The 23,758-nt window shown below is 44.5% G+C and overlaps 1 long non-coding RNA gene across 1 annotated transcript in view; it reads right to left on the bottom strand.

The window, feature by feature from the left end:
• Positions 1 to 5,054, bottom strand: part of LOC139180639 (uncharacterized) — a 32,630-nt gene extending 27,576 nt beyond the window's left edge. Inside the window, exons 1-2 of the long non-coding RNA XR_011564872.1 lie at positions 4,480 to 5,054; positions 4,006 to 4,052 (exon numbers count right to left, since the gene is read on the bottom strand). This is a non-coding gene — a long non-coding RNA (uncharacterized lncRNA). The remainder of the gene's footprint in view (positions 1 to 4,005; positions 4,053 to 4,479) is intronic.
• Positions 5,055 to 23,758: the final 18,704 nt, after the last annotated feature.

The raw sequence follows: 23,758 nt of genomic DNA, 5'->3' as shown, positions 1-23,758 counted from the left end.
TAGCTTAAAAACAAATCAGATTAATTTTTCCTGCTATTTACAAAAAAAAAAAGTTTTTCAATGCATTTTAATAAGGCTCAAACTGTCTCCCTGTGTGTGTTCCCTCAATTTATCCATTTTTAATTGTCTTTGCATTTGGCATCTTGCTGCCACGGGAAGGAACTGTGGTTCTCTTCTGCCAGTCTCTCCCACCCCCTTCCCTGTCTGCTCCCTGAAATAGGCTAGGCAGCCATCTGCATCTCTGGGTGGAGGCAAGCTGAATGTCAACCGTCCTGTGGGTCTCCGCAGAGAGCAGAGCTCCAGAAGACCTGCTGGGCTCGCACCCAACGTGTGTGCCCTCGCCTTTCTGTCTTTTCCTATTAATATTTCAGCAGGCGGCTTGCATGGGCTTGGGGAGCCCTTTTGTCTCAGTGGGGAGCAGAAGACAAGCTCCATAAGGAGTCTTTTTCCTGCAGGCAGTTGAGAACTGGTATTTAAACCTCAGGAGCACAGTCTCCATCACCTGTCTTTCGGTGGGCGAGAAGATCTAGGTGTTTAAATAAAACCTTCAGAAAGGCAGAGGAGCCAGGTACAGGGTGAGCTGAATGTGAAGTAAAAAGAAAGGCAGAATAGAGGTGTAAAGAGAGAGGCTAAGGGAGAAAAGGCTGAGGAAGAAGGAAGCATTGGAGGATGAGGAAAGAAGAGAAGACTGTGGGTCCTGTGTTGAGTGCTGAGGTGGCAATGACAGGTAAATGGCCAGTAGGAGGGAGGGCCTGAGACAGGGCAGGAAGGACGAAGAGAGAAATAGAGAGACCTGCAGTGCCTATGTACCCAGTGTGTGCCGGGGCTTTGGTACCACTCTCTCATTTGACCTTGGTTGCTGTTGTTTAGTCACTAAGTCGTGTCTGACTCTTTGTGACTTCATGGACTGCAGCCCACCAGGCTCCTCTGTCCATGGATTCTCCAGGCAAGTATACCGGGATGGGTTGCCATTTCCTTCTCCAGGGGATCTTCCTGACCCAGGGATCGAACCCACATCTCTTGCATTGGCAGGCAGGTTCCTTACCACTGAGCCATCAGGGCAGTCCTCATTTGATGTTTACCACAATCTTATATGTCACTTCCCTGGTGGTTCAGACCGTAAAGCATCTGTCTACAATGCAGGAGACCTGGGTTCGATCCCTGGGTCACGAAGATTCCCTGGAGAAGGAAATGGCAACCCACTCCAGTACTCTTGCCTAGAAAATCACATGGATGGAGGAACCTGGTGCAGGCTACTGTCCATGGGGTCACAAAGAGTTGGACACGACTGAGCAAATTCACTTCACTTCACTTCAAAATCCTATATAGTAGGTGTCAAGAAAGTTAATTCAGTGTCATTTTCAAAGTTGCCTAAATCTCAAAGCTATTAGCAGGGTCCAATCCTCACAGGCCATTATGTCATCAAGCAAATATTTGTTGGATCAGTTATACGAGGTGCCTGTGTGGTGCCATTTGTTCAAGAAAGTGATGGATAGTCTCTGCTCTCCAGAACCCCACAACAAATTATAAGATTTATATGACAATAGGGGGCCTCAGGGTGACCCGACAGGGCTGACACTCTGGAAAAGTCTATATGATACGATGTGCTCTTGAGTTTCAGAATCACATTAGGAGTTAGAGTTCATTCCAGCTTGGCTAGAGCATCTCTCAACTCTAGACTGTTGAGGGAAGTTGCTAGGCTGTAGGTCTGTGTGGCTCATTTTTTCCTCAAGCTGGAAGGATGTTCCTGAGGTGAATGCTTCCAACAGTAGTAGGGTCTATCTTTTCAAGACAGATCTTTTCCAGATCTTGGACAGATGTCAAAAAGATGGTGGGCCAGAAGGTCCCAATGTTTGTCTCCCTCAGATCAGATCAGATCAGATCAATCGCTCAGTCGTGTCCGACTCTTTTAGACCCCATGAATCGCAGCACGCCAGGCCTCCCTGTCCATCACCAACTCCCGGAGTTCACTCAGACTCACGTCCATCAAGTCAGTGATGCCATCAAGCCATCTCATCCTCTATTGTCCCCTTCTCCTCCTGCCCCCAATCCCTCCCAGCATCAGTCTTTTCCAATGAGTCAACTCTTCGCATGAGGTAGCCAAAGTACTGGAGTTTCAGCTTTAGCATCATTCCTTCCAAAGAAATCCCAGGGCTGATCTCCTTCAGAATGGACTGGCTGGATCTCCTTGCAGTCCAAGGGACTCTCAAGAGTCTCCTCCAACACCACAGTTCAAAAGCATCAATTCTTCGGCACTCAGCCTTCTTCACAGTCCAACTCTCACATCCATACATGACCACAGGAAAAACCATAGCCTTGACTAGACGAACCTTTGTTGGCAAAGTAATGTCTCTGCTTTTGAATATGCTATCTAGGTTGGTCATAACTTTACTTCCAAGGAGTAAGCGTCTTTTAATTTCATGGCTGCAGTCACCATCTGTAGTGATTTTGGAGCCCAGAAAAATTAAGTCTGACACTGTTTCCACTGTTTCCCCATCTATTTGCCATGAAGTGGTGGGACCGGATGCCATGATCTTCATTTTCTGAATGCTGAGCTTTAAGCCAACTTTTTCACTCTCCACTTTAACTTTCATCAAGAGGCTTTTTAGTTCCTCTTCACTTTCTGCCATAAGGGTGTTGTCATCTGCATATGTGAGGTTATTGATATTTCTCCCGGCAATCTTGATTCCAGCTTGTGTTTCTTCCAGTCCAGCGTTTCTCATGATGTACTCTGCATAGAAGTTAAATAAATAGGGTGACAATATACAGCCTCGACGAACTCCTTTTCCTATTTGGGACCAGTCTGTTGTTCCATGTCCAGTTCTAACTGTTGCTTCCTGACCTGCATACAGATTTCTCAAGAGGCAGATCAGGTGTTCTGGTATTTCCATCTCTTTCAGAATTTTCCACAGTTTATTGTGATCCACACAGTCAAAGGCTTTGGCGTAGTCAATAAAGCAGAAATAGATGTTTTTCTGGAACTCTCTTGCTTTTTCCATGATCCAGTGGATGTTGGCAATTTGATCTCTGGTTCCTCTGCCTTTTCTAAAACCAGCTTGAACATCAGGAAGTTCACGGTTCACATATTGCTGAAGCCTGGCTTGGAGAATTTTGAGCATTACTTTACTAGCATGTGAGATGAGTGCAATTGTGCGGTAGTTTGAGCATTCTTTGGCATTGCCTTTCTTTGGGATTGGAATGAAAACTGACCTTTTCCAGTCCTGTAGCCACTGCTGAGTTTTCCAAATAGCTCTGAGAAAGTTCTAGATTACAATCAAGCAGCAGCAGAAACCCAGCTGAGCTCAAAAACCAAAGATGGCCACGTGGAAAAGGGTAGGGAAGACTTCCTGCTTCACCCCACCCCAGTCTAGAGCAGCTGGGTACCGAGAGGGAGCCCCTCAGAGAGCTTCTGCCCTCACAGGGAAGGAGAGCGGGAAAAGCACAGCAAGCCTCGTCACTCCACAGCGAGCGTCGCCTCCCTACAGAGGACCCTGCAGCTCTCACCAACACTGCACCCAGCAGGCAGAGCTGCCCAGGGCCCCGTTGCTGCGCTTCCTCCCTGGGGCTGGAGCTGCAGACCGGGACGTGAGTGGGAGGCTCACAGATACACAGGAAAAGGAAGAAGGGCTGGGAAGGGTGAAGAAGGGAAGATGAGAAGAATGCAGTCTAAAAGATGGCTGTCCCCTCCTGAAGGACCTTTCAGTGGAAACCTGGCCTGTTCCCTTTGGGGAACCTGTTTCTATTGTAAAGCATGGGATTGCAGTCCGAATACATTTACTGAGCACCTGCTACTTGCTTGTCATGAATCTCAGGGTTGTACAGTATGATTTGCAAGCAGGCAGTGAATGTCTGGACCTTCCTGCACTAAACTGTGTGATTTCCTTAATAGGCATAAACTTATATATAATACAAAAACAAAAACTAGAGAGTACTGAAAGGCTTTAATCATGCCTTCCATATCCATGCAACAATGACCTGATTTAACCTCAAGCCCTGAGTACTTACCTGGAGTTCAGCAGAAAGCCAATTGTTTCTTTCTTTCTGTCTCTGACCTGAAATAAAGATTTTGCAGTTCAAACTCTGATGACAATTTGGTTGTTAGTCTGAGTGAGATAATGGATTCTTCCCCTCCCACTGTTCTATTGATGGAAGAAGAATATAACTAACACCCACAACTTGCAGGAAGACGCAAAAGGATTATGCAAGCTGATTTCATATACCCACACCACCAGCTCTAAACACACATTCAGTCCCCAGCATTGGCGTTCTGCTTAGTGATGAGATTACAGAGATGAATAAGATACATCCCTGCCTTTGAAAGCTGGACAAAATCCAAAGATAACAGAGAAACATGTCACACCAGCAAACATCAATTTATAATTATGTGAATCCAGCCTCATCTCTCTTCTACCCTAAGAGAATTGCTCATTAGCGTTTATCCGGAGCAAGATTGTGACAATAAAGAATCCTTATACTCACTTTGCGATATCTCCCTCCTTCTCCAAAGCCAGGACTGTCGATGTATTTTAAAACCTCATGTCCTTAAACAAGTTTTTCAAACCGACAATGCTAGAGTGGTGGCCATAAGCTCCAGAACAGCTCTAGCCTATCTTAAGCCCCAGCTCCACAAATACCCTTGTTTCTAGGGCACCTCAGATTCAGGGTGTGCGAAGCATGTGCGCAGCCCTCTCTTTCTGTCAGTCTCCAGGCACAGCCTCAGGGTAGCTTCACATGACGGGGTATTTCATCACAGTGAAGTGCGTGGACGTCATTAGAAGAAAGGACGGTCTACTGCTGTGTTAAGTGAATTGTCTCGGGGAGTAACCTGAGCCAGCATTGTTCAGAACTGTCACCTGAAGGCTCCTTCAGCCTGCAGACAGCGTGGAGTTCTGTGGCTACCACTGCCCTGTACGGGAAGCAGGGCCCCTTCCAGGGCCTGAAAGGGGGCTCCGGTCTAACACTCAGAAGCGAATTGCCCAAGGAGACACACGTGCTGACAAAGCAAGAGGCTTTACTGGGAAGAGGCGGCCAGGCAGAGAGCAGGAGGCTGAGGGACGAAGAACCAGGGGGACTGCTCCTGCCACACGGAGCTCTCAGGCCCTGCGGTGATGGGATTCATTTCCGGGTTGTCTCTGACCCGTCATCCTGACTCAGGGCCCTTCCTGGCGGCCAGTGCGCTGCTCAGCCAAGATGGAGTCCAGCAAGGAGGATTCTGGGAGGTGGCCGGATACATGGCGCCTCCTTTTGACCTTTCCTGAACTCTAATGGTTGGTACTGGCTTGGTAGTTCCCTGTTCCTTACAGGACCTCTTGTTTTAAAATAACTAATGCAGACGGCGACTCTGGTGCCTGGTCAGGGCAGGGGCTTCAGTCAGTGTGCTTCCCCCAGCATCCCCACTTCAGAACTCAGGCTCACCCAGCAGGGCTCTCCAGAGCACAGAGCTGTTGAAGTTCCCCAGGGCCACTGTAACCAAGTATCACAAAAAAGCTAGGCAGCTTAAACAAAAGAAATTGATTGTTTCAAAGTTCTAGGGGCCGGAAGGCTAAAATCAAGACGTTAGCAAGCAGGTTCCTTCTGAGGGTTGTAACGGAAAATGTGGTCCATGTCTCCTGAACTCTGGTAGCCTCAAGCATTCTGTGGTTTGTAGATGTCACTCTGCCTGGGTCTTCACTTTATTTTCCCTCTGCACGTGTACCTGTGTGCTCAGTCCCTTTAGTCACGTCCAACTCTTTGCAACTCTCTGGACTGGCCCTCCAGGCTCTTCTCTCCATGGGATTCTCCAGGTAAGAATACTGGAGTGGGTTGCCATGCCCTCCTCCAGGGGTTCTTTCTGACCCAGGGATGAAACCCGGGTCTCATGTCTCCTGTGTTGGTGGGTGGATTCTTTGCCACTAGCACCACGTGGGAAGCCCTGTTTTCCTTCTGAAAGTGAAGTCACTCAGTCATGTCTGACTCTTTGCGACCCCATGGACTGTAGCCTACCAGGCTTCTCTGTCCATGGGATTTTCCTGGCAATAGTACTGGAGTGGATTGCCATTTCCTTCTCCAGGGGATCTTCCCAACCCAGGGATTGAACCCAGGTCTCCCACATTATAGACAGACGCTTTACCGTCTGAACCACCAAGGAAGTCCTAGACCCTCATTTCTGTCAAAATTTCCCCCTTTTGATAACATCATATTGGATTAGGACTCACCCTAGTGATTTCATCTAACCTTGATCATCTTGATCAGCTGCAAAAACCCTTTTCCAAATAAGGTCACATTCACAGGTGTCGAGGGGTCAGAACTTCAACATCTTCTGGAGGGACAAAATTCTACCCATTGCAGCCACTGAGAGCAACAGCTAAACCCCTCCTGAGACTGTCCTCTGCTGAGGAAAGCCACCTCTCCCAAGTCACACCCCCTCCCTGTAACCCACAATCCATGGTGGTCGATGAAGGGAGTGTAAAGGGTCTGAATCCCTTGCCCCAAGTCAGAACAACTTTGTAAAGTTATCCCAGGGACGAAACTCCCTGCAATACTGGCAGAGATCTCTGCCTAAGCCTTCTTCCTTCACTTCCCCTGCAGGCATTAAACTGGAAAACACACCCTTATAAACTCCTGCATGCAAATAGTTAAATCAAAGGCTGCTTCCCAGGTCGTGCCACTTGTAGCAGTGCTGCCTGCCCTGGACCAGCTGGTGGGGAATCAAAAGCAACAAGATATGTTCCTACCCTCCAAGTTTCCTCAGAATCAGAAAATGTTGTAAGGTATAGAAAGAAAGGCTTCCCCCAAACAAAACCTGCCTTTGAGACCTTCACTATTTTATGATTTGTCCCCTTTAACCTGCTCCACCCCCAAATCTCAACCAGTGACCACACTCTCCTTCTCCTCATGAACTGAACTTCTATGAGGAAAAAGAAAAGAGGAGAGATTGTCGTTTATTAGGTAGGATTGTGAGTTAGACATTTTGTATATGTGGTCTCTCATTTAATTCTCTCAACAACTCTATCACCTTTACACTGTGTGTGTGCCTGCTAAGTCACTCAGCTGCGTCCGACTCTTTGTGACCCATTGGTCTGTAGTCTGCCATTCTCCTCTCTCCAGGGGAATTCTCCAGCAAGAATACTAGAGGGTGTTGCCATGCCCTCCTCCCAACTGATTTCAGATCCCAGTTGGGATCTTCCCAACTGGGGACTGAACCTGTGTCTTCTGCGGCTCCTGCATTGCAGGTAGACTCTTTACCACTCAGCCAGGAAGGAAGCCCTCACCTTTACATGACCACTGGAGAAACTGGAATTCACAAAGAACCAGTAAGGACTCAGCTCATCTGGTCTTAGCAAATCCAACAAGGAAGGAAACAGAGGGGCTTCTACTTTCAAAACCTATGCTCTTTTTACCACACCAATGATTTCTGCTGCTGCTAAGTCACTTCAGTCATATCTGACTCTGTGTTACTCCATAGACGGCAGCCCACCAGGCTCCCCTGTCCCTGGGGTTCTCCAGGCAAGAACACTGGAGTGGGTTGCCATTTCCTTCTCCAATGCATGAAAGTGAAAAGTGAAAGTGAAGTCGATCAGTCATGTCCAACTCTCAGCGACCCCGTGGACTGCAGCCCACCAGGCTCCTCCATCCATGGGATTTTCCAGGCAATGTACTGGAGTGGGGTGCCATTGCCTTCTCTGATGATTTCTAGATTTGCATTATACAGGCCAGTAAATTACCAATAACAAGAAAAATGGCAGACAGAAATAGAGATAGCAACTTTGGATACTGCCAAAAACATGAGAAGCAAAAACTTAAGTCTACTAATACTACCATTTCATAATAAAATACTACCATTTCATTACAACACAAAGTATTTTGCAAAGTCAGTTCTCAAAATGGAGGTCAGCACTTTCACTGATGTATTTAGCATCATGGAAAATCTGCCACATCACCCTTCTTTTTTATTTTTTTTTCATTTTGCCAAAGATTTGTGAAAATTTGTCTAGGACTAGTACAGATATGGGAGGAAAAAGATTGGCAATTACTTCTAATAGATCTGGATTTTATTCACACTAAAATAAATGACCTCTCTAGGTTATTCAGCAAAATGTTTTGAGTGTTTCAAAAGATGTATCCAAGCCAGCTTTGATGTGATCAAATGTAACTGAGAACTACATGGGAATGTTACGTTTGAAGAAACAAAGTGAAAGCAAACGGAAATCATATTTTATATCTTGGCTATTTTTTCCCCCAGGTCTTAGATCTCTCTCAGAACTCAAGAGCTGGCAAGGGGCCAGTTTCCAATCAGAAGATTCTGCTCTGGTCTTATCCATTCGCATTTGAATGTTGAAGTTATAGTCAACGATTTTTATTCTGCTGTTACCTCCAGCAGGGAGCAAGAGTTCAAATTCACATGTTAATAACTGGATGCTTGTAAAATGCCAGCTCAGGGTATGAAATGGATGCATGTTGCAACGTTCATTGTACATGTGCTCTCAGTATTCCAGGTAAACAGGATGAACTAATACATTCAGTATTAGTGGGAACAGTAGAGGGAACACAGTCGTCTTGTGCAGAAATACTGACTTCCATTTGCAGCCATCCTTCATCCAGAGAGCTGTCAGAGCACCTCATAGATGGTATAGAGATCAGCCACCCACTCGTGAAATGCAGATGCCGTGGGGCAAGAACCCTGCTGTCTGAGGCGTGAGCAGTGCAGAGAGCACACTGCAACATTACATGAGATGAGACTCTAATTCCCCAAGTATTACAGATTTAGAACTGACGTGAAGGATTTCGTTTAAAGAACAGAAGTATTTTAAGAAGGCTGAGTGCCATTCTGAAGTGGCAATCATTCCTTACAGGCAGCTTGTCATAGTGGCAAGAATGAAACCTCAGAAGTTCATCAGAGCTAAGTCTGAATTCCCGCTCCACCGCTCACCCAGCTGGGTGACTGCAAATACAGCCTGGTTGCTCTTGGAGAAAGCAGGGGTGATCACCATGCCTCCCCACAAGCCTTTTGTAAAAATTCAACAAAAGATTGCACCCAATAAATGATAGTGGCTGGTGTTACTTTATCTGTAAAATGAAGGTATCATGACTCTCAAAATATTGTGAGAATAGAAGTAATAATAAGTGAGGAGTTATTATGTGCTGGGTGTGTGCTCATGGCTTTACCCCACAGAATCCTCACAATTAGCATATTTTACAGATAAAGAAACTGAGTTACTGAGAGAGAAGGTAACTCATCCAAAATCGTTCATGCCTGCTTAGTTGCTCCGTCCAACTCTTTGCAAACCGATGGACTGTAGCCCACCAGGCTTTTCTGTCCATGGGATTCTCCAGGCAAGAATACTGGAGTGGGTTGCCATTTCCTTCTCCAGGGGATCTTCCGGACCCAAGGACTGAACCTATGTCTCCTTCATCTCCTGCATTGGCAGGCGGATTCTTTACCACTGCGCCACCTAGTAAGGGACAGTCTATCCAAATTCACATTGTTTAAGTGTATGGTCAGGACCAAAAAATGACATTTACTTGGTGTCTTTATAGTTTCTTTGCTTGTTTTTTTTGGCCACACTATGCAGCATGGGGGATCTTAGTTCCTTGCCCAGGGATCAAAACCCCTTCTCTCTGCAGTCTTAACCCCTGGACCACCAGGGAAAGCCCAGCTGATTTCTTTAGAGAATGACTTGGAAAGCCCAACTCTTCTCCCTGCACCTATTTACATCATTGGCAAGTGATTCTGAATGGACGCAAAGTCAAGTTCACACTCTTTTAACTTGCCCTCTCTCAGAATGACTCCTTCAGTTCCATTCAGCACACCAAACCATGGTGGAGCTCCTGCAAAGACTGCTGTAGCCTCTACTTGTGTTCAAATGTTTCCAAGATGCAAGTCCAGTGCTGTCCAATGGCAAGGCCATGGTAACAACTGATTATCAAACAGGTGACTCTATGATAAGCATTGGTATTAGCAGAAGTTTATGGACTCAAAGGAAAAAAGTAACTAATTCTGCTTGGGAGAAGAGGAAATCTGTAGAGTGGAAGGGACAGTGGAGTGAACGTCAGAGACTGCACCCTCTCTCAGCCATCCTTGACAGGGGTCAGTCCTTTGGGCTCAGCTGTGCCCTTTTCAGGTGTTAGAGAAGACTCTTGAGAGTCCCTTGGATTGCAAGGAGATCCAACCAGTCCATTCTAAAGGAAATCAGCCCTGAATATTCATTGGAAGGACTGATGCTGAAGCTGAAACTCCAGTACTTTGGCTACCTGATGCAAAGAACTGACTCATGGGAAAAGACTCTGATGCTGGGAAAGATTGAAGGCAGGAGGAGAAGGGGATGACAGAGGATGAGATGGTTGGATGGCATCACCGACTCAATGGACATGAGTTTGAGAAACTCCGGGAATTGGTGATCGACAGGTAAGCCTGGCGTGCTACAGTCCATGGGATCACAAAGAGCTGGGCATGACTGAGCAACTCACCTGAACTGAACTGTACTCTCTTCTAAAATGCAAAAACTGGAAAATAGAAATATCACATGTCTTACACAGTCATTTTTAAGATCATATTCTGCTGCATCTGAAAGGCTCTGGGAATACCAGTACACTGGGTTGTCAGAGAAAAGAGAGGGTGGGATGGAAAGGAAACAGGAAATAGTAATCCTGAAAGCCCAGCTTCTCTTACACTGGTGATGAATTGAAGCCTGGAGACAGGGTTTTGAATGAAGTAGAAAAGCATAGCTTCACTACTTTGCCAGGCAAGGCGGGGCACAGCAGTCTTCTGCCTTGGGAAACTGAGTGCCCCAACTTGAAGAGGGTAATGAGAAGGTTTATATTAATGGTCCAAAGAGGGTGTGATCATCTTGTGAACACTTTGATGGGCTGGAGGGGAGGTAAGTAGGAATCAGCATAATCGACCCTCAGGTTCCAACTGTTCTGTGATCTATATGCTTGTGGGCAGTTAGTCATCATCTCCTCCCACCTGGAGGGTGTTTCAGTATCTGCAAAACAGCTCAAAGATATTGTCGTGTGTATCCCTTGATGGGGAACCGAGACCTTGCCCCAAGGTTGCACTATTGGTTCTCCTGACTGTTTATTCCTCCCTGGTCTTACATCCCCTTCCTTCCCTAACTAACAACTGCTTGACTCTGCCCATTGGAACTCAGGGAAGATCATGGAGGCTACTGCTGCTGCTGCTGCTAAGTCGCTTCAGTCGTGTCCGACTCTGTGCGACCCCACAGATGGCAGCCCATCAGGCTCCTCTGGCTAAATGAAGGCTATTTCCTGTAATCAAAGAACTAGAGGCACAGAAAGGCCTTGCCCTCAAGAGCCCCACAGGGCTGGGCTAGGTATCAGTAGCGTGTGAGTGAGAGGTTGGGAGGATAACTTTTCAGCTACTTGAGCAACATGCAGGACTTTTAACGTGGAGCAGGTTGGCTGCTTTATAGGCAGGTGTGCAAAACTCTTCCCAAAAGAAATGGGGAGAAATGTCAGAGACAGGAGTGTGTTTTAGATACTAGACATGTCCAAACACCATGTAAGTTTCCAGTTCAACTCGGTTTCTAAGAAATTAACTGGAGTCTTGATTTCCACACAGGGTGCAAGAGACGGAGTGATCCCTTGTTTGGCACCTTCTCAGTTCTTTACATTACCTAAAGGCAGTTTTCGAAGAAATTCACTTCGATTCCAAAGGGTGACCAACATATCAAGAGAAAAGAAGACAGCTTTTTATTTAAAAATCGGCCTGAGGCTGTAATGATGTCATAGAAAATATATGAGTTTGGAAGCCAAACAGATGTGGGAATCTGTCTCCTACAGACTTCACAAATTCCTAGCTGTCTGACCTCTAGCAAGCTGACTTTTCCAAGCTCCAGTTTCTCATCTGTCAAATGGAGATTATATTATCCACCTAGAGTTGACATAAAATAACAGGCAGCACTAGAAGATAAGCTACATGAGGGCAGGGATTTGTTTTTTGTTCCTTGCTGCATCTCCTGTGCCTGGAACATTGCTTAGTGTTCACTGATTGATTAACTGAATGAGTCTGTCAACAACAGTCTTCATTCAAGGACTTTCCTGCTGGTCCAGTGGCTAAGACTGCACTCCCAGTGCAGAAGGCCCAGGTTTGATCCCTGATCAAGGAACTAGATTCCACTTGCCATAACTAAAGATCCCACAGGCTGCAACCAAAAAAAAAATCCTGCATGCCAACTAAGACTCAGCAAAGCCAAATAAATCAAAAATAAAATATTTTAAAATATTTATTCAAACCTTACTGTGTGCTTGGTATTATTCTAGTAATAAGATGCTATCTATAAAACATGAGCTATGTTAAGTAAGTGCTGTTTCTCTTTATGATATCTCAAACAAAGCAAGACCGGTGAATAAGGGGAGAGAGAACCAATCCAAGCATTGCTAACTGGCTCTGCCTACTCACTGAGGTTCTGAGTTAATCTGAAGGAGACTCTCTTACCCTGACCACTGCCATTTCATTTCACCAGCTGCTGTCCCTTTATCAACAGCCAAAAATTTTTTAGATATTCCTGACTCAAGTCTTACCAGGCTTGCAAATCAAAGTCAGCCTTACTCAAAGCAAATGCTAAACAACTTTTCCATAAAAGGCTCACCCTGAAATAGCACTGATTTTCTGCCAATGCTTATTTGGAACAGACACATATTCTAAGACCTTCAGGTATGTCTTTAAGCCTACAGTGTCCATGAAAAACATTCAGTGGCGTTCTGCACACATAGGTGCTCAACAAGGGAAGTGTTTCTTGAGTCAGAGAAGACAGAAGAAGAGAAACAGAATTTGGAAAATGAAAGGAAAAGGAAGAGATGATCAAGAAAAAAGATGATCAAGTCTTACCCGTAAACTCTGCATCTATCTGTTCGTTTAAGCATTCCTCAAGGCAGTGGTTTATGAATATTTGTGCACAAAAGAATCACTTAGGGAAATTGTTACAAATGCAGAGTCCTGCCCCCACTCCCAAAGATTCTAATTCTGTAGAGCCCTCAGAAGATGCATTTTAACAAATCTCCCCAGTTACTTCCAGTGCCAGCAGCCTTGTGAAGCTCTTTTTAGAAACCCTGCCCTAGGGAAAGCGGGCTGGAGACTGCTCTGAGGAAGGCGAGTAGTTAGGAAGAGACTAGCCACAGGCTGAATCAGAAAGCACCAGAAACCAGGAAAGGCATGGGCACTTCTGAAAACACCATGCAAAGAGCAGAGTTGAAAACAGTGCTATTATTGCTGTGCTAAGGGCTTCCCAGGTGGCTCAGTGGGAAGAACATGACCTGCCAAGCAGGAGATAGATTTGATCCCCGGGTCAGGAAGAAGGAGATGGCAAACCACTCCAGTAGGCTTGCCTGGGAAATCCCATAGACAGAAGAGCCTGGCAGGCTACAGTCCATGGAGTCACAAAAGAGTCGGACATGACTTAGCAACTAGACAATAACAACAACTCTTGCTAAACTTGCCAAATAGCTCCCCAGTTAGTAAGATAATTTCAAGAAGGCACTCCACAATCTGGCTCCCACTTTACCAACTTGATCTCTCTCCTTAAGAATCTGCCTAAAATGCAAGAGACCTGGGTTCCATTGAACGCAATGGCAACCCACTCCAGTATTCTTACCTGGAGGATCCCATGGACAGAGTGTTGCAGAAACTGGCTGTCGAGAAACCAAGGGACTCTCTGAGAGTTGGAGAACTCAGGTTTATTATGCTGGTGGGCCCAGAGGAGTTAACACTCCAAGCTCTGAGCCCTGACCGTTGGGTGCACAGTTCCTTCTTAGGGTCCTATTCCGGGTTTGCGTTCTGTATGTTGTATTGGATACTTTAGGCATGCAGGATGGGGAGGGGCCAGGGAACTACCTGACCTTCACACAGACAAGCATGGCTAAGCAAGACTACAGAGGCTGGGTAATTGCAAGAGGCAGGGTGAGTGAAGTAAGTTTAAGCTCCTGGTATTGCTGTTTTTCCCCAAAACTATAGTGGGGATCTATAGTGATCATGCAAGAGGCAAGCTGAGTTACAGAGGCAGAAAGCATATATTAGACTCTATTTTGTTTTTATAAGGGCCTCTACTCTTGAGAAGACTCCTGAGAGTCCCTTGGACTACAAGGAGATCCAACCAGTCCATTCTAAGGAGATCAGCCCTGGGTGTTCTTCGGAAGGAATGATGCTAAAGCTGAAACTCCAGTACTTTGGCCACCTCATGTGAAGAGTTGACTCATTGGAAAAGACTCTGATGCTGGGAGGGATTGGGGGCAGGAGGAAAAGGGGACGACAGAGGATGAGATGGCTGGATGGCATCACCGACTCGATGGATGTGAGTTGGAGTGAACTCTGGGAGTTGGTGATGGACAGGGAGACCTGGTGTGCTGCAATTCATGGGGTCGCAAAGAGTCAGACACTACTTGGTGACTGAACTGACTGACTGACTCTTGCCTGGAAAATCCCATGGATGGAGGAGCCTGGTAGGCTGCAGTCCATGGGATCGCTAAGAGTCAGACACGACTGAGCAACTTCACCTCCACTTTTCACTTTCATGCATTGGAGAAGGAAATGGCAACCCACTCCAGTGTTCTTGCCTGAAGAATCCCAGGGATGGGGGAGCCTGGTGGGCTGCCATCTATGGGGTCACACAGAGTCGGACACAACTGATGCGACTTAGCAGCAGCAGCAGCAGCAGCCACAAGAGGAGCCTGGTGGGCAACAGTCTACAGTGTCGCAAAGAATCAGACACAACTGAGCACCTAACACTTTCCAAGCAAAAGGAACTGCCTCATTCCAAGAATACAAGCAACATCATTTCTACACCTCTGGTGGAATATAAAAATGTTTTAAATCATTTCCACCATTTAGAGTGATCTAACACGTAATTTCTTCAACTCCCAGGACTGATGACACCCTCAGATTTCTGGACGGCTCCTGCAAGGCTGCTTTCTAAGCCCTCCCAAGCTTGATGTCCAAGGCCTCCAAGCAAGACTCGATACTTCCTGACAAATCTGTAAGTTCCTTGCTGTTTTTCAGCTGCTCAGTCGTGTCTGATTCTGTGAGTTCCTAAAATTCTTCAAATAAATTATCTTTTGCTCAAGTAAAGAGCATTATTGTTGATTTGAATCAAAGAACCTTAACTCATACCCCCTCTTCCCTGTAACCTCTCTTCCTCTGTCTTTCACTTGGCACTTTCCAGATACTGCCTTGCCCCATTCATTTTTCATCCACTTCTGAATTTTTCTGCAAATAAATGCAAGCTCTTTGGCCACAGAGACTGTGTCTTATAATTCTTAAGGTGCCTCTCTAAAGGCCTAGGGTGGTGTCTTGAATAAAACAGCTGAGGTGTGGTTAGGTAATTGGCTACCCCCAGAGGTTCAAAGTCATCTTTCTGACCTCAGCATAAAGTGTTCCTAACACCAAATTCTGGAATTTCCCAAATCCTTAGTAATTCTTTGCCAAACCAATCTATCTGATGGACAAGAAGCATTCCTATCTATAACAATTCCCTAGTGCTGGTGTTTAACAAGATTGTAGTCCTGTGAGCATCTCCTTAAAAATAAAAACAAAATTCCTCTAGGGTAACTTGATATCTGAAATTCATCAAGAAATATCCTGGACTCCAGAATGCATCAGATCACTAGTGAGACCCAGGCTGTAATTACAGAATGAGATCCTACCCTTTTCCCTCTGTTGAGGTGGTGAATGGGTGGGCTTTGAGGAACCCACGCCCCCAGCAGCTCACCAAGCTCCATCCATTTGCTCCCTTCTGCCTAATTTTCCAAAATATCTACTCTTCTATCCATGGCTGCTTTCCATGAGCAAAAGAACATTGCCAAATCAAATGAATTTACTGTGGATGTCTGTTAGTTGCTCAGTCAAGTCCAACCCTTTGTAACCTCATGGGATGTAGCCCACTAGGCTCCTCTGTCCATGGGATTCTCCAGGCAAGAACATTTGAGTGGGTTGCCATGTCCTTCTCCAAGGTATCTTCCTGACCCAGGGATCGAACCCCATTCTCCTGCATGGCAGGCAGTCTGTATACCATCTGAGCCACCAGGGAAGCCCTGTCAATGTTGCCTTTCTAATTTCCACAGAGAAAATACACAGAAAACATGCCATACAGAGAAAATACTTTTACTTTGCCCTTTGCAATAATGTCACATTACCCACAAAGTAATTCATATGTAATTTCATATATACTTAAAAAGTACCTGTTCCTAAAATAGACTGATATTTGGAGAGGAAATGGTAAAAGTAGTTGCATATAAACAATTGTGGATCCTGTCTGCAAAGCTAAAAGCTTAAAACATTTCTTTGCAGTGACTCAGGGATACAGACTCAAGCAGGTATACAAACATCTTTCATGTACTCAGACTTGGAAAATGCTATCGGCCAATTTATTTATGGTTTTTTCTTAAGGTAAAAGTCACATAATATAAAACATACACTTTAACCATATTTGACTGTACAGTTAAGTGGCACTAAGTACATTCACATTGTTGGACACTTCTTATCAATCGTCTCCTGAATTTTTCACTTTCCTAGACCAAAACTCTATCCCCACTAAATACATTCACTCCCATTCCCCTATCCCCCCGCCCTGGCATCTACCAATGCACTTCCTGACTCTATGAATTTGACTCTATCAACCAGTTTTTAGTATTTTTCAACATAAGAATAATCTTTCCTCCCACTTCTCCTCGGTCTTTCAGTCCCAGGGAAATGGAAAGAAGAGGGGGATATATGCAAACACTGATAACCTTCAAGATTGGACTTAATTTTTTGACAAGAAATTTTGTGCTCAAGCCTGAAGCAATCTCCAGGATATTTTCTGCTTTGGGGTAACATTTCTTCTGTGATAACCTGAGAGAATTCAGCCTGAGGTTACATGAAGAATCAACAAATTATCTTCTAAAGATCTGAATGCAAAAACTCAGACAGTGAGTGACACAATTTAGACTTCCTGTGAAGTCTGTCTCCATCAAGAATTCCTCAGACAACCAAGCACCGCATTTAGAGCTCTCTTCTCCCCACACAATTGAAAGTGTCATGTGCACAAGAGAGCCAAAGTTGTTTTTTTTTTAATTCTAGGGAAACAATGTGACAGTGTCTCGCCTTCAGCTTCTTCAGCTGAATCCCTCACTGCTTATTACTATTATTATTGATAATAGGCATTTCTGTGCCACTGAAATATTCACAGGGCTCAGCAGCATCATTTTCTCTCTAAGCTGCGCTTTAACCCCTGCGTGAGGTGAAACAGTTGTACTCTGATTTTGTTAACAGCAACAACTAAGACCTCAAGTAAATAAGGAGATTGCTCCTTCTGAAATTCTTTTACTTAAAGACAATCAACATGGATAATTTTTTTTTATCACACATCACGTTCTTAAATGCTATGTAGATAAAAGCAGGCTTCCCTGATGGCTCATGAGGTATAGACTCTGCCTGCAACGCAAGAGACGAGGGTTCAATCCCTGGGGCAGGAAGAGCCCCTGGAGGAGGAAATAGCAACCCACTCCAGTATTCCCACCTGGAGAATCCCAGAACCAGAGGAGCCTGGTGGGCTACAGTCCAGGGGGTCGCAAGAAGAGACAGACACAACAGCACGTAATGGACGGGTGGATGGGTACAGATAAAAGCACCAAAACTTCCTACCAATTATGGGGATAATGATTATTTTACAAATCCTCCCAGGTCATCCTGTGAGTCTACAGCTTTATTTTCTTTGAAATTTTATCAAAGGAAACATATTAACCTTGCACTGAGTCGTAATTTAACCTGCTCCAAGCAACTGCTAAAAAACTTCCTTGGAAATGCTGTTTCTTGTTCTAAGAATTATGATGTCTGAAGTCATGTGTGACAGAAACCTTGTTTTACTAAGATCAAGGGAGCAATCTAGCTGTGAAACCAACTGTCCTGCCAATGCATCACCAAAATACAGCCACCGGCCAGAGAGGGCAGGTCAGCAATATATAATGTGCAACTGTTGGGCTACAGTAGATTTGTCAATTGCATATTCCTAATGAACCCCCCAATGCTAAGAGCAGAACTACTGAGTTATTTTCCCCTCTTTTAGAGATCAACTCTATTTCCTTTAAATATAAAATGCTGAAAGAGAGAGAGAGGAAAAAGAAGGGAAGCAGCTTTGCTGTGGATCTCTCCTGCAAAGATGGTGAGCAGTTTCCTCCAGCAAGAAATTATTAAGCATCTAAGACAGTCTATGGCTCACCGACAGAGATAAATAATTGATAGATAATTAAAATTAAGATGAAAAGTTCAGCGAGCCCCTCCTCGAACAGGCATTGGCTGATGTAAATGAGATAGGCACTTACTCTTCTTGTCCTGTAAGTGGTTGCTTCTAGCTGGAGTCACAGAAAGGCTACTGTACCTAACTGAGTTGTTTGCAGACACTCTGTTTATGTTTTCTCTAATTTACCTGTTTCAAACAAGGTAAGCAATGTGTCATGCTTATATTTTAAAAGGGGGGAAAGAGGCTTATTATTTGGAGTTGGGATAAAAGGAAGGAGTCACACCACCTCCACGATTGCCATGTGTCCAGTCCTGCACCCCCCAGGGAAGGTCAGGGCTGCCCGTGGCCACGCTGCTCCCTGAGCCTCCAAGCAATGCTCCAGTGGTCAGCAATGGGAACGGCCCTTCCCAGAAGCTTGGCACGTGGTTATGCTATAAACCCTGGCCACCAAGCATGAGACCGTCACGGTAGACACAGGTCAAAGCAGACGCAGCTCCGACGACCCCTTCTGGACTAAGGTTCACTGTGCTGTCTGGCTTTTCCTGCCCTGGAAAGAAATGGAGACGGAGAGTTGGGTCTCAAGGGGCCATTTGAACAAACGTGATGACAACTGTGAACGTCAGTCCCAGGCTGTGACAAGCGCTTAGAGCTTTGTAGAGTGTTCAATGACCACTTCCTTTCCAGCTCACTTAGCTGTCTCACTTAGCTGTCTCCTTCCGCCGAGGCCGTTACCTTAAATATGAGGGCTTCCCTTCTGCTTCTGTTGTCTCTTCTGAAACCTACAGCAAAGGGTTAGGGTCTTACTGCTATTGGCTTAACTGCTCTGTCTTAACTAGAGAACTGTAGTAAGCTAAAACACTTTTCTAGCTGGGTCATGCTGACTGATATGAATAAATTGTGGGGGGTGCTGGGTCACGCTGACTGATATGAATAAATTGTGTGTGGGGCGGGGCAGTTGCCCTATTTATTTTAAGTCAAGATACACTATCTGAAACCTATAATGTTCATGACTTCTGCTACTCTTTGCTTCCAAGGGGAGATCACAAGAATATAAGAAAATTTCTGGTATATAGACTGATATCTACCTTGTTTTTTGTTATTCTCTGGAGAAGGCAATGGCACCCCACTCCAGTACTCTTGCTTGGAAAATCCCATGGACGGAGGAGCCTGGTAGGCTGAAGTCCATGGGGTCTCTAAGAGTCAGACACAACTGAGCGACTTCATTTTCATTTTTCACTTTCATGCATTGGAGGAGGAAATGGCAACCCACTCCAGTGTTCTTGTCTGGAGAATCCCAGGGACGAGGGAGCCTGGTGGGCTCCCATCTATGGGGTCACACAGAGTCGGACACGACTGAAGCAACTTAGCAGCAGCAGCAGCAGCAGCAAGTTTAAATAACAGAACTTTAAATATTTATAAGAAAAATTTTAGATAACACTATCCAAGAAGTCTTTTTTTTTTAATTCAAAAATAGTAAACACTTTTGTAAGTGCCACGTAAATACAACTGAACAAGAGACAGCCACTGTCCTCAACAAGCAATAGAATGTCCCCAGGATCTTGAAAGGACAAAGAGATTTTGCCAACTAGAATTCCTTCTACAAGGACTACTCATCCCAACCAGTGTTAATCCCATCTTAGGCATTCAGCAGGGGTTAATTGATGAAGAACAATCAGTCCCTTGTGAAACTGACTCAGTACTCCAGAAATGCCACTATTAAATGTGGCTCACATTTTTCCTTCTCACAAAAGTGACATTTTGTCTGAGTACGTTGTCTGCAGGCTGCACACAGGTACCTTTCTGAAAGTGTAGACGTGAACCCCTCAGCATGCTGAGGATGCAGAGGCTGACATTTATTTTGCCTGTTCTCTCAGGATAGCATTAGAGCCCCACAGACAAGGAGAAATGAGGTCTGGGTTGCATTGCAGATAGACATAAGCCTGAAAGTCACGAGCAACTGAGGCTCCACCTACTGCATTAACCCAGGACTTGAAGTTTACTTAAGGAAAAACTGGGTCCTTGTTGATCTTCAGCGCAGGACCTCAACAGACTTAGGACCCAGATGTTTCAGACTCAGATGTCTATATCATTGAAGATATTGCTCAGTAAGTCATAATCTTACACACTGGAAATTTCTTAGGCTTTCCAAGAGGGCTCCAGGAGCTGAAACTGATTGAGGTCCAACTGTCCAGCTAAAATGAACTAGGATGGGCCTCCATCTCTGGCCCAACACTCAAGGCTTCAATAGCACTTTATCTTCTCAGTATACCATTTCCTCTTGTACTCAAGACACAGTTGGGGTTTGTGAAAACCCATTCCATTTCCAAATTCAGGAATACACACAACAATGACCCCTCCACACACACAGACACTTTTCTCCATATGGAAAATTTTTAATTATGATCAAATGCTCAGACTAAATATCCATTTCTCCATGTCAGTGTCCTAGAGGCAGGGCTTCTGTAGCACACTATTCATAATCCGATTGTGAAATTTAATACACTACATTATAAGATATGTATTTACATTTACTACACATTCCGCAATCACTCAGTGAATCCATCCTCAAGGATTGAAACTTCTTTATACTTTATCCACAAAACCTTACAGGGTGCTTAGAATGCTCTAAGTGCTTAATAAATACCATACTGCTAGGTCACTTCAGTCATGTCCAACTCTGTGCGACCCCATAGATGGCAGCCCACCAGGCTCCCCCGTCCCTGGGATTCTCAAGGCAAGAACACTGGAGTGGATTGCCATCTCCTTCTCCAATGCATGACAGTGAAAAGTGAAAGTGAAGTCACTCAGTCATATCCGACTCTTAGCGACCTCATGGACTGCAGCCTACCAGGTTCCTCCATCCATAGGATTTTCCAGGTAAGAGTACTGGAGTGGGGTGCCATTGCCTTCTCTGATAAATATCATAAGTGCTTACTAAATGCTGAATGGTTAAAAGCACAGTTGAATGGAGCAAACTCGCCCCATCATTGATTATTCCATCACTCCACCACTGCTGGGTCACCTGCCAGGGCAACTATTCTCAAGGAGAGCACTTTGAATCTAAAATGAGTCCTTAGAAGGACACTCAGAACTTCTGGCCTTCTGTGAGATATAGGATGTTAGGTGAAGCCATTGGGGTGTTTTTTTTTTTTAATAACAGCTGAAATATATGTAAATATTAACAGATATTCCAAGAAGCTCTGGAGCTTTGGGCAAAAATATGTGGTTTTCAAGGAAAAGAAATATCCCATCTCTGGCACAACTTCAAGTACCAAGAGCCCCGACTCTTCTTAATGAAGTGTTAATGAAATGTCAGCACAGACTAGACCAGTGTTGATTTGCATACTTCTTAGTTAATAGTGTGAAAATAGCATTGTGTGGATGTTAAATCCTGTTTATGTTATAGAGCTAAAATGCCTGTTAAGATTATTGATTCTTTTTTTGGAGTCTTTTCATACAGAGCAGTCTAGTAAGTTAAAAGAGGATTCATTTGATTACTCTGGAATGGTTACACTTTTCAAATAGAACACATTTCTTTGTTAGAAAATAAAAGGATGGGAGACCTGGAATTTTACAGACAACCCCTTGTTCCTAAAATGTGAGGAGGGTCTGTGAACTAGAGGAAGGGTTAACAACCACTGGGCCCGAAGTCACTAAGCCCAACCATTCACTCTTGGCTGAAGGAGTATTAGAAGTGAAGCATAGGGCCAAGGACCACATTGCATCCCTGTTTGGGGGGAATATAGAGTAATTTCCTTCTAAAATATGCCCCATCAGAAAAGTAGCTTAAGTGTAAATACAAAAATGTAAATATTAAACATATATATATATATGCGTTTAACATACAAACATGAGCTTCTCTCGTGCCTCAGATGGTCAAAAATCTGCCTGCAATGCAGGAGACCTGAGTTCCATCCCTGGTTTGGGAGGATCCCCTGGAGAAGGGAATGGCAACCCACTGGAGTATTCTTGCCTGGACAAAGGAGCCTGGTGGGCTGCAGTCCATGGGGTCACAAAGAATCAGACATGACTGAGTGACGACTACACACAGACATACAATATACAAATATATATAATCCACAAATCCATATTGTATTATAATATATTCATTTAGTACTGACAATATTATATGTGAATATATAAATATTACTTCTGACATAAATATAGCAAATTATATACTATAATATACAAGTATTTAATATGTACAATATAAAACAATGTACAAGGTTGTTCTTCTGGTGATTTCAAACTGTATACTGATGGCATATATAAATATATATGTTTTCTTCCTCATCTGTTAATATTACTCCCATATATTCAGCAGGAACTTCAGACTTCTCTGTTCAACAGCCACAAACTACACTCACCCTCTTCTCTGTCCTCCTCCTGTCGATCCCCGTTCATGTCAACATCTACCCTCGGAACCAGCAGCAGGCATCCATACCTCTACTTTCCTCTCATCCCCACATTACAGTGAGTTATTAAATACTTCCAGCTGGACGTCTGCAGTGTCTCCCAGAAGATGCCCTTGCGTTCCATTCCTACAACCACTTCCCAGGCCTACACTCTCATCCCTTCTCTCCGGACCACTTGCACATCTCCTTATCTTCACTATTTTTTCTCTGGTGTCCATCGTCCAAACAGTCACCACCCCCAAATATGCTTATGTAACATCCAAATATGTTTCTATGGTTTAAAACCCTTCAATGACTCCGCATGATTTACATTGTCATGAGGAGTCACTGCTCTAACATCTGGATCTATTTTCGTGGTTTAAAACATCCAGATATGTTTCTGTGGTTTAACACCCTTCAATTCTCTATGACTTACACTGTAGGTACAAGATCCTATCACGGTAACAAAGAAGTGACTCTGCTTGCCCTTCAATCTCATCTCCAATAACTCCATGTCTTGATCCTTACTTTCCAAAACATTGGACGTCACATTTTCTGCTCTCTGATCTTTCAAGATGCAGTGTTTCCCTTCTATGTACTATTTTATGCTTAAAGTAAAAAAGTCTTATTAGCCTTGCTTTACTACTTACTTTCTGATTTTGTTTTAGTTTTGTCTGTTCCTTTCTAGACAATGCACTCCATGAAGCCTTAATTACTCTTTTTAAACCCCCGAACCTAACACATTGCCTGGAAAATAGTTGTTGAATGAACGAATGAAGACATTATTCTTCACTTTAACTTCTCTTGAGAAGGGAATTTGTGAACTCCAAGAAGGAGTTTGTGAACTAAAGTTCTCTGACCTGATCTTGCTTCATTCTTTTTTGCACCGTTCACTGATTTTACCAATTCCCATAAGGAAAACTTTCCCCTTTCTTTATGGTTTTTGAAACTAATTCCAGAAATTAACAATGTCAGGAGAGTCTCTATTTCTATTTCTGTAGCTCTCAGTATAGTGGTGGTGGTGGTTTAGCCACTAAGTCATGCCCAACTCTTGTGACCCCATGGACTGTAGCCTGCCAGACTCCTCTGTCCATGGGATTTTCCTGGCAAGAATACTGGAGTGGGAAGCCATTTCCTTCTCTAGGGGAGTTTTCC

The sequence above is a fragment of the Bos indicus genome, chromosome 29, assembly GCF_029378745.1.
Source record: "Bos indicus isolate NIAB-ARS_2022 breed Sahiwal x Tharparkar chromosome 29, NIAB-ARS_B.indTharparkar_mat_pri_1.0, whole genome shotgun sequence".
NCBI lineage: Eukaryota > Metazoa > Chordata > Mammalia > Artiodactyla > Bovidae > Bos > Bos indicus.
This window is presented reverse-complemented; position numbering and strand designations above follow the sequence as displayed.